Source organism: Symphalangus syndactylus, chromosome 3 (assembly GCF_028878055.3).
Source record: "Symphalangus syndactylus isolate Jambi chromosome 3, NHGRI_mSymSyn1-v2.1_pri, whole genome shotgun sequence".
Classification (NCBI taxonomy): Eukaryota; Metazoa; Chordata; class Mammalia; order Primates; family Hylobatidae; genus Symphalangus; species Symphalangus syndactylus.
In genome coordinates, this window is record NC_072425.2 from 30,456,943 (window position 1) to 30,466,699 (window position 9,757).

A 9,757-nucleotide genomic window follows, 5' to 3' on the forward strand; every position below is an offset into this window, starting at 1 on the left:
ATAGGATTCACAGATGACTTCCAGGTATTTGTGACAAGGTCAAATGCAGACCCTTCAACTTCATGTTCCTTTTTTCATGAGCGATTAAGATTAGAATTGCCTGTCCCCCTGAAATTAGAGACAAAAGTAAACATTTTCTGTTCAGCTGGCAGAGACTTCCCCTGATTGCAAACCATTCTAACTGTTCCTCATGCACCTGTGACTTGCCCATTCCTAACTAGAAAGGTCTAAGGCAAAGCTACTTTGCCACAATACTTTGATCTTCACATCTAGATGGCTCTCCCTATTGCAGTAGCCTCAATAAAATCTTATCCTTAATTGTCCTATGCATTTTGTCTCTTTTTTTTTTTTTTTTTTGAGACAGTCTCACTCTGTCACCCAGGCTGGAGTGCACTGGAGCAATCTTGGCTTGCTGCAACCTCTGTTTCCCAGGTTCAAACAATTCTCCTGCCTCAGCCTCCCAAGTAGCTGGGATTACAGGTGCCCACCACCATGCCGACTTAATTTTTATATTTTTAGTAGAGACGAGGTTTTACCATGTTGGTCAGGCTGGTCTCAATCTCTCGACTTCGTGATCCGCCCGCCTCAGCCTCCCAAAGTGCTGGGATTACAGGCATGAGCCACTGCGTCTGGCCCTCATGAGTCTATTTTTAAAAATTTATCCTTTACTTGGTCACTTCCCCCCTTCAAATATTACAGGTTTTCTTTTAATCTTTTTCTCAAAGTATAAAAAGTATGAAATATAAACAAGATTTTACATTGCACATGTAGAGGTGTGTGCAATTCAAGCATCATGGAACCACCTACACACCAAAAAAAAAAAACATCAAATCTTAAACAATTCCTTAAAAATATCAAGGCCCAGAAAGAACTAAAACCCACTTTTTTTTTTTGTTACACATAAAATTCAAATATTCTGTCTGAAGAAATACACTTAATCATTTTCGCTGTCTTCTACATCTGCATGGAGGTACACTTACAAAAATACGCCTGTATGATCATGTTTAGTCTTACTGTTTCCAGCCAGTTTTTTTTTTTTTTTTCTTGAGATGGAGTCTCACTCATTGCCCAGGCTAGAGTGCAGTGGAATGACCTTGGCTCACAGCAACCTCTGTCTCCCAGGTTCAAGCAATTCTCCTGCCTCAGCTTCAAGAGTAGCTGGGATTACAGGTGTGCGCCATCACGCCCGGCTAATTTTTGTATTTTTAGTAGAGATGAGGTTTCGCCATGTTGGCCAGGCTGGTCTCAAACTCCTGACCTCAGGTGATGCACCTGCCTCAGCCTCCCAAAGTGCTGGGATTACAGGCCTGAGCCACTGCACCCGGCCTCCAGCCAGGTATAAAACCTCAAAACCAGCCATCCAGAAAAAACAGGTAATCAGAAAGCTGATCTCTTCCCCACCTCTCTAACCCCAATAACTATGAGGTCAGTTTTATGACAGGACTCCAAACACTGGATTATGATGAGAAATGCTAGGTCCAGTTTCTTGATAATCCTTTTTAGCATGGCATACTCAGTAGATGCCAGCATGCATCCTCCAAATCAGACTGTATTGCTACATGTGTTGTGTAGTGATTTGTGTATCAACAGGTTTTGGCCTCAATCTACCGCTACTCAATTCCTCACTTAATTCCTGGCATCTTAGAGTTCGAATCTCTCATAAGCAATATTCAAAGTACCTGAACATAGTTGAACCACCAGAGAGGACAATATTCTTGCAGGGAAGATGTCTGACATTCACAAGACAATCCTGAATTACTTCATCTACAACTTCTGGGATAGGTTGTGTGAAGTCTGTATTAGCAAACTCTGGATTTAAAAAAAAAAAAAAGATCTCAGGTCCCAAGAATCTCTCATACTAAACATCAATGAAAAGGTCCTTGTTTGAAATGGCATCAGGCTGGGCACGGAGGCTCACGCCTGTAATCCCAGTACTTTGGGAGGCCCAGGTGGATCATGAGGTCAGGAGCTCAAGACCAGCCTGGCCAATATGGTGAAACCTCATCTCTACTAAAAATATAAAAATTAGCTGGGCATGGTGGTGCACACCTGTAGTCCCAGCTACTCAGGAGGCTGAGGCTAAAGAATCGCTTGAACCCAGGAGGCGGAGTTTGCAGTGAGCCGAGATCACGCCACTGCACTCCAGCCTGGGTGACAGAGCGAGACTCCATCTCAAATAATAATAATAATAAATAAAAAACAAAAGGTTCAGAGAGCTTCCGAGTTGAAGTTGGTGAAACGTTGTAGCCACGTCGGACAGAGGAGTGAGTAACTTGGGAACTCACTACTTTCAACTGATATCTGAAGTAGGGGGCAGTCTCCTGGGACTGAGACCTTAACCTGTGGTTAAGGTCTGACTCTAGGTGGATAGTGTCATAACTGTATTGTAAGACACCCAGTTGGTGGCCAGAGAGCTATTAAATTGTTTAATGTGAAGGAAAACCCCACACACATTTGGTGTCAGAAGTAAAAAATGATGTGAGCAGAGTTTTTTTCTTCTTTTACTATAAGAAGTGTGAAAGTTAGGTCGGGCGCGGTGGCTCACACCTCTAATCCCAGCACTTTGGGAGGCTGAGGCAGGCGGATCACCTGAGATCGGGAGTTTGACCAGCTTGGCCAGCATAGTGAAACCTCGATTCTACTAAAAATACTAAATTTAGCCGGGTGTGGTGGCAGGCGCTTGTAATCCCAGCTACTAGGGAAGCTGAGGCAGGAGAATCACTTGAACCTGGGAGGCAGAGGTTGCAGTGAGCCAAGATCGTGCTATTGCATTCCAGCCTGGGCAACGGAGCAAGACTCCATCTCAAAACAAAAAGAAGTGTGAAAGTTTTCAGAATCCAAATGGAGTTACTTGTGTCAAACCCAAACATATGGCTGGGGAAGGCCATGAAGGGAGAGTTCTCATCATGCATGTATGCAGCTTTGAATGTGGCCCAACACAAATTCGTGAACTTTCTGAAAACATTGCAAGATTTTTTTGCAATTTTTTTTTTTTAGCTTATCAGCTATTGTTAGTGTTAGTGTATTTTACGTGTGGCCCAAGACAATTCTTCTTCTTCCAATGTGGCCCAGGGAAGAGAAAAAGATTGGACACCCCTGACTTAGAGTTAGAAGTGAGACCTACATCAAGATCACCTTGAGTAATGTAATCTGGGCTCACTGCAACTGCTGCCTCTTGGGCTCAAGCCATCCTCCCTCTTCAGTCTCCCAAGTAGCTGGGACTACAGGTGTATGCCGCCACACCTGGCTAACTTTTGTATTTTTTGTAGAGACAGGATTTCTCTATGTTTCCACAGGGCTCCAGTGATCCACCCACCTCAACCTCCCAAAGTGCTGGGATTACAGGAATGAGCCACCATGCCCAGCCTCTGGTGAGTCTTCTCTCAGGCTGAACCTCCCTGTTTTTCGTAGAAGCTCTTTGACTTTATTTGGGGTCTGGTCTGGTAATAAGGCCTTTTTTTGTTTTTTTTTTTTTTGAGATGGACTTTCACTCCTGTTCCCCAGGCTGAAGTGCAATGGCACGATCTCAGCTTACTGCAACCTCTACCTCCCAGGCTCAAGTGATTTTTCTGCCTCAGCCGACCAAGTAGCTGGGATTACAGGCATGCACCACCATTCCTGGCTAATTTTGTATTTTTAGTAGAGATAGGGTTGCACCATGTTTGTCAGACTGGTCTCGAACTCCTGACCTCAAGGGATCCACCCGCCTCAGCCTCCCAAAGTACTGGGATTATAGGCATGAGCCACTGCGCCCGGCCAAGACCTCCTTAATAAATGACCTTGCATCCTTCTTGGGACTATAAAAGGCTTTTGTCTTTTCTGGCAAGCATGTCCTATGAGGATAGCATCATCACAGAGCAAAGTCTGGTTTCTACAGAATTTATGTTCTGTCTGTGAGGCACGCCTTTTCCGGTGAATTCTCTTTTGTTTTTTTTCTGCGTGCCTGATATAATATTTCCTGTGGTCCGCACACCTGGCTTAAAATTTTTGAGGCTGTCTTACTTTGGTTTCATTTTGGATTGGTTATGTGTATCTGCAAATGATTTGGGGTTCTTTTATTTTTCCCTGCTTATTTCTGAACATCTTCTGAGGGCAAAAAATAAACATTTTAAGTGGTGGGCACAGGTGGGCCAATTAAAAGCCACTAGGGGCTGGGCGCGGTGACTCATGCCTGTAATTCCAGCACTTTGGGAGGCCGAGGCGGTCAGATCACCTGATCAGGAGTTCAAGACCAGCCTGGCCAACATGGCAAAACCCCATCTCTACTAAAAATACGAAATTAGCCGGGTGTGGTGGTGCATGCCTATAATCCCAGCTACTTGGGAGGCTGAAACAGGAGAATCGCTTGAACCCAGGAAATGGAGGTTGCAGCGAGCCGAGATCGTGCCATTGCACTTCAGCCTGGGCAACATGAGTGAAACTCCGTCTCAAAATAATAAAAAATAAAAGCCACTAGGGTAGTTGCCACCATCTATGAGGGACTCGTCCTTGAAGAAAACGTCTCCCATGTTAAGATAAACAGGTATGATTACTACTGGGGTGCCTGCCAGTCTCAAGAAAATTTCCACGTGACTAGGGAAAACTTGGTCACAGGTTGGACAACTTCGGGCAAAGGCCATCTGCCAGGTATAAAAAAAGTATTCTGTGCCAGGTACACTGTAAAAAAAAAAAAAAAAAAAACACGGGTCCAAGCCCCTGACATTCCCAGCAGGGCTTATAGGGGTTTCTTCTGCTCTCAAAAAATTAATAAAAAATTGGACAGGATTCTCAAAATTCTAGGCATGCCAGACTTTCTGGGATGGGACTCCAGCTAGAAAGATATTCAAAATTGATGGCCCAATCTCATGCACATTTTTAAACTGATGGGCAAACTATACCAAGGAAAATTTATGGCCATTATGGGGATTATTTGAATTTTCTAAACTTGTTTTTCTCAGAAAACCTCAACTACAGAGTTAAGCAGTCTAAACACTGGATGCATAAATAGGCTTCTAATCTCTCTATGTACTTTTGTTGTTGTTTATTCTGAATCTGCTAATTTTTTCACTTGTATTAAGATAAATCTTTTTTTTTTTTTTTTTTTTTTGAGATGGAGTCTCGCTCTGTAGTCCAGGCTGGAGTGCAGTGGTGCAATCTCGGCTCACTGCAAGCTCTGCCTCCCGGGTCCACGCCATTCTCCTGCCTCAGCCTCCCAAGTAGCTGGGACTACAGGCACCTGCCACCACACCCGGCTAATTTTCTGTATTTTTAGTAGAGACGGGGTTTCACCATTGACAGGATGGTCTCGATCTCCTGAACTTGTGATCCGCCTGCCTCGGCCTCCCAAAGTGCTGGGATTACAGGCGTGAGCCACCGCGCCTGGCCAAGATAAATCTTTTACTAAAGGCTACTTGGAGGTTTTCATTCTTCCTCCAACCCCTAAATGAAATATAAACATCCAAGAGTTCACTAAAACAACTCATTTGAAACTGAAAAAAGAGGAGGAGAAGGTTAAAAAAAAAAAGCCTTTTTAAAACCGAAGTGCTATGGAAACTGCCCAAAATTTGGTTCACAGCCTTCATAATATTACATCTCAGGACAAATAAAAATTTTCAAGTTTAGCCATATGAACATGACCCTAACTTGTCCCATTTTGTTAGAGATATAATTTGGATCCAACTGTATTTTTATAAGCTGACAAGTTTATTACTCTGTTTTACTGTATTATGATTAGAATTTTAAAGTAAAAACTATAAATTTTTCTGCTTTTCTTCATCTATATGTTTTTATGTTTTTGTGTCTACTTATTTTATGTATATTATTTTAAATTTACAAAGATCTCTAATTGGCTTGAAGGAAAATAATTAAGTGCTTAAAAAGTAATTTATTAGAAATACAGTAATTAACACAAGTGCTTTTAAGTTCACATGAACATAAATCTATACTTTTTTTTTTTTTTTTGAGATGGAGTCTTGCTCTGTCACCCAGGCTGGAGTGCAGTGGCACAATCTCTGCTCACCACAACCTCCGTCTCCTGGGTTCAAGTGATTCTCCTGCCTCAGCCTCCCAAGTAGCTGGGATTACAGGCATGCACCACCACTCCTGGCTTATTTTTTGTATTTTTAGTAGAGATGGGGTTTCACTATGTTGGCCAAGCTGGTCTCGAACTCCTGACCTCGTGATCTGCCTGCTTCAGCCTCCCAAAGTGCTGAGATTACAGGTGTGAGCCACCGTGCCTGGTAGGTAAATCTTTTGTTAAGTAAACTAATCTTAAAATTGTTGGTAAAATAGGCTGGGCATGGTGGCTCACACCTGTAATCCCAGCACAATGGGAGGCCAAGGTGGGCAGATCACTTGAGGTCAGGAGTTTGACACCAGCCTGGTCAACATAGTGAAATCCCAACTCTACTAAAAATACAAAAATTAGATGGGCAGGGTGGCACACACCTGTGATCCCAGCTACTCAGGTGGCTGAGGCAGGAGAATCACTTGAACCTGGGAGGTGGAGGTTGCGGTGAGCTGAGATCATGCCATTGCGCTCAAGCCTTGTCGACAGAGTGAAATTCTGCCTAAAAAAAAAAAAAAATTTTTTGGTAAAATAAAAATAGAAATGTCTTCAGAATTCTTAGCATAAATTTTTGCCTGAGTTTACTGGTCAGAAAGTTCTATATTTGTCTCCACTAGACGTTCTAAGGTCATAGACTCACAAATCCAGCCTTAAAAGCAAATTATCTTTGTTTGTGTAATTCTTTGATGAATAAGGCTAGTTTAATATTGTTTAAATATTTTTTTTGTAGTGATGGAGTCTTGCTATGTTACTCAGGCTAGTCTCAAACTCCTGAGCTCAAGCAGTTCTCCTGCCTCAGCCTCCCAAAGTGTTGGGATTATAGATGTGAGCCACTGCACCTAGCCAGTAAAAAATTATTTTAAAAAATAACATGAATATATGTTTTTAATTTAAAAATAATAATTATATCTAATTCAGACATTATTTAAAGGTGGTTTCAAAATATAGATTTAAGAAGAAAAAAAACAAGACAGAAATCAGTAAGTAGAAGAGACATGCAGAGAAAATTAGAAATATGAGAAGGTATCTTTGGTAAGAAAGGTGAAAAAGATACATAACTTTGTATGAGAAAGAATCTTGTGTGGTAAAAATGATAAAGAAAAAGAAAAGTAAATTTTTGTCCTAAGGTAGAATAATTGTTTGTTCCAATATTAAAAAAGAAAGTCTAAAACAAAATCAGGCCTAAGCAAGCTATAAGAGGTTTGAGCAACTTGCAAAAGGTTTGTGAAAGATGAATCTTATGAAATAAATTTTGTATGTAATCAAGTTGGCTAAATTTAGAAGGAAATTGTTTATAAATTTTTCTGAAAATTGAATATACTGGTACAAAACCCTAAACTAGTTCTCTATGTTTAAAGCAACAAGGGTTTCCTGGAGTATCACTGCTCTTAGTTAAAAAATAAAATTACAAGAGGTTTTGATTTTTAATTCTGAAATCTGGCTGGGTGTGGTGACTCACACCTGTAATCCTGGTGCTTTGGGAGGCCGAGGCAGGAGGATTGCTTGAGGCCATGAGTTTGAGACCAGCTTAGGCAATATCATGAGACCCCAATCTCTACAAAAAAAATTAAAAATCAGGCAGGCGTGATGGTGCACACTTGTAGTTCCTCCCCCGTCCCCCACCTTCTCAGGAGGCTGAAGTGGGAGGATCAGTTGAGCTCAGGAGTTTGAGTCTGCAGTGAGCTATGATGGTACCACTGCACTCCAGCCTGGGCAACATAATAAGACCCTATCTCTAAAAAAATAAACAAAAACCCTGAAATCTGATTCTTTAAATTTTTTACCATCTTCTGAACTATAACCTCTTCCTGTTTTATGGTTTCTGTTTAATTTCCCTAATTCTAGGTTTAGAATGCTATCTTTTAAATTAGTAATTTAATTTCTCAAAATAGAGTCTTTCTCTTGAAGATTTTCAGATTTATGTCTCAGAAGCTCAACTTCTGCTACACCTCATTGCACATGATTTGCAGGTCATACACCATTGGCTTCTGCTCTTCCTCCTTCTCCCCTTAAGAAGGCACACTTTTTTAATTTTTTTTTTTTTGAGATGGATTCTCACTCTGTCACCCAGGCTGGAGTGCAATGGCATGGTCTTGGCTCACTGCAACTTCCTCCTCCTGGGTTCAAGCGATTCTCCTGCCTCAGTCTCCCGAGTAGCTGGGACTACAGGCGCATGCCACCACACCTGGCTAATTTTTGTATTTTTAACAGAGACTGGGTTTCACTATGTTGGCCAGGCTGGTCTCAAACTCCTGACCTCATGATCTGCCTGCCTCGGCCTCCCAAAGTGCTGGGATTACAGGCATGAACCACCACGCCTGGCCACACTGTTTTTTTTTCTTAATTAACTTAATGACTCTCTCCCTTGACATTTTGGTAAGCTTCTGCACTTATTTTCTCTGGTTCTAACTCTGCTGTTGAGACCTAATGCTGATATGTTTGTCTTAAAGGCCTAGAAAAGCAATGTTTTCCTCCAAGAATAACTTGATTCTGTGCTGTTGGCTTTTCTTGAAATGTCTGTATTATTCCATCTAACAAGGAAACTTAATGTGCTTTTACTTTTTCTAAGAGCCGTATGTTTCCCTGCTCAAGGTACTTATTTTTTTTGTTTACTTCTTCTATAATATAGTGTATACTCATAACCTTGGACACACACACATCCAGTGTCAAATTGAATTCAAGTACCTTTCCATTAGGTTAGATTTTCAGATTATCTAAAAGGACTTTCTATAAGAAGCAATTACACTGCAGGAGTACTTTATTTTTTGGTAATTGGCCTAGGAAACAAAGATTCTGTGTTTTATCAAGGTAATTTCCTGTGCTTCATGCTGTCTTTATTAGTTTGTTGTTGTTGTTGTTGTTGTTGTTGTTTTTGAGATGGACTCTAGCTCTGTTGCCAGGCTGGGATGCAGCGGCATGATCTCGGCTCACTGCAACCTCCGCCTACCGGGTTCAAGCGATTCTCCTGCATCAGCCTCCCGAGTAGCTGGGACTACAGGTGCATGCCACCACACCCAGTTAATTTTTGTATTTTTAGTAGAGACGGGGTTTCACCATGTTGGCCAGGATGGTCTTGATCTCTTGACCTCGTGATCCACCCACCTCAGCCTCCCAAAGTGCCGAGATTACAGGCGTGAGCCGCTGCACCCGGCCAGGTTTTTGATTACTTAGGAAAACTGAGTCTTTAGCCTTTTTTTTTTTTTTAAATAAAACATACATGCAACTTTCTGCATTTGCTTTTGAAATTTTTGTTCTTTAAGATAGGGTCTCACTATGTTGTCCAGTCTGGCCTTAGACTCCTACACTTAAGGGATCCTCCCACCTCATTCTCCCGAGTTGCTGGGACTACAGGTGCACACCATCATACTCAGCTTACTTTTAAAATCTTCAGTCATGATCCTTTTGTAGTTCATAAGGATGATGATTGAGTGTTCACACTCGTGTGTGAGATGTGCCACCCTCAGACATTGAAATCTTCAGTCACTCTTGTTAAGTGAATATTATTTCACTATGATCTGCAATTCTGTTTTAATTAAATGTTTTATACTTTTTGACATATTTGGCCAGCTTTCTCAATATCAGAGTTCTAAATGAAGTCTTTTCAATCTCGAATTATCTTTGAGATTTTCTAGTCGGGCTCCTGGAGAGCCTCAAAGGATGTATTTTTCAGCTTGTAGAGCTGTTAAACTAATTAGGCTTGTTTGATGTATT

The 9,757-nt window shown here is 41.5% G+C and overlaps 1 non-coding gene across 1 annotated transcript; it reads left to right on the forward strand.

Annotated features, from left to right (window-relative positions):
* The first annotated feature begins 9,442 nt into the window (after nucleotides 1–9,442).
* On the forward strand, nucleotides 9,443–9,545 carry LOC129480006 (small nucleolar RNA U13). Its single transcript, XR_008656913.1, has one exon. It is a non-coding gene; the product is annotated as a small nucleolar RNA U13 (small nucleolar RNA).
* Nucleotides 9,546–9,757: the final 212 nt, after the last annotated feature.